This window comes from Humulus lupulus, chromosome 7, assembly GCF_963169125.1.
Source record: "Humulus lupulus chromosome 7, drHumLupu1.1, whole genome shotgun sequence".
Lineage (NCBI taxonomy): Eukaryota > Viridiplantae > Streptophyta > Magnoliopsida > Rosales > Cannabaceae > Humulus > Humulus lupulus.
Genome location: NC_084799.1, coordinates 46,916,056 through 46,917,558, shown reverse-complemented (window position 1 = coordinate 46,917,558; position 1,503 = coordinate 46,916,056). Strand labels below are relative to the sequence as shown.

The 1,503-nt window shown below is 34.7% G+C and overlaps 1 long non-coding RNA gene across 1 annotated transcript; it reads right to left on the bottom strand.

The window, feature by feature from the left end:
- Positions 1-703: 703 nt before the first annotated feature.
- LOC133789581 (uncharacterized) lies at positions 704-1,222 on the bottom strand. Its single transcript, XR_009873621.1, has 2 exons — positions 1,119-1,222; positions 704-994 (listed from the first exon to the last, which is right to left on the bottom strand). It is a non-coding gene; the product is annotated as an uncharacterized LOC133789581 (long non-coding RNA).
- Positions 1,223-1,503: the final 281 nt, after the last annotated feature.

Below are 1,503 nucleotides of genomic sequence, written 5' to 3'. Positions count from 1 at the left end.
GTTGTTTGACGCCCCAAAGCCAAACCTTAGTGCCGAATGGAAGCGATTTCCTGTTGGGGTAATTAGAATAATGCCTGCCCTCTCTAGTACAAAAAATGCATGGGAGGTCAGTTGAAAACCGACCTATAAACATTCATAGGTCGGTTCAGAACTGACCTCTCATGCAGTGACTTACGATCTCAAAACATAGTAGGTCTGTTGGCGGCTAACGGGCCTATGGTGTAACACACGGTAGGTCAGTTCGATAGCCGACCTATGGTGTAACACACGGTAGATTTGTTCGATAACCGACCTATGGTGTTACTCACAGTAGATCAGTTCGATAACTGACCTTTGGTGTAATGCACCTTAGGTCGGTTGTATTGTCGACCTATGTTGTAACACATGGTAGGTCGGTTATAACCGACCTATGGTGTTTTGTATCACAAGTCGATTGTACAACCGACTTGTGGTGTTATTATTATTTATATATATATTATATGCATATGAACATTGTTAATTACAATAATATGACTAAATTTGATTTATATACATACCATTACGTCTGTACCCAAAGTCAAATAATATCAATTTTCCATATTTTGTTGTCTAATTATGCAAAAGCAGGTTTTCCTTTTTAACATGATGAATAATTTCTTTAAAGCAAAAACATAACAAAAAAAATGCTATTTTGACGTGGGAGCCAGTGCCAAAGATATACAAATACACACAAATTATGATCAAGTATAAACCGATGAACCAGCAAGCAAAGTGAGGAATTGGTAATGTACATAACACACTTTAGTTAAAATATTCAACATACTTGCAGAGTTATTTACAATGATAAAGACAAGCTCGAAAACTTGGCTAGAAGAGACCATAGTGTATTCATCAGTTAATGCTTTAGTCAACTGGAGAGGCAAATTCTCAATTCCATGTTCAAACTAAATTTCTTTAGTCGAAGTGACTGTATCATAAAAGGGGTACAAGTTCACCACCACAACATCAAATGCACCTGTAGAAAATATTACAAAAAATATCAACCAAATGATATGTTGCAAAGAATATAAGCATGTCTTTTGTGAGTCAAAGACAATAACTCGTGCAAGTAGAGTGAATAATCTTATAGCATAACTCACCAATTCCATGTTCATTTAGAGCCTCCATATGATGCTTTTGGTCTCTTCTAGCCAGAATACCCCCATGAATATTTGGGTGTAAATTTTTTACACAGTTATCAAGCTGTAATAGATAACTAGAATTATGTCTTCTGTACATTTTTAAGTATTACTATTTAAGAATATTTTCCTCAGAAAATACGAGGCTCCTCCCTATATTGTTATCTGTCTATGAGTTGACAACATTTACACACACATAAGAAACAAAGCTTTTATACTATATAAAAAAGGGAAGAAAAAAAGGACTGAATCACATATTAGAGAAGACGATAAGGCAATTGCTACATTCTTGAACAATAAATTTTGATATATAACAATCATATCTAACAAATGTCTATGACTGTTT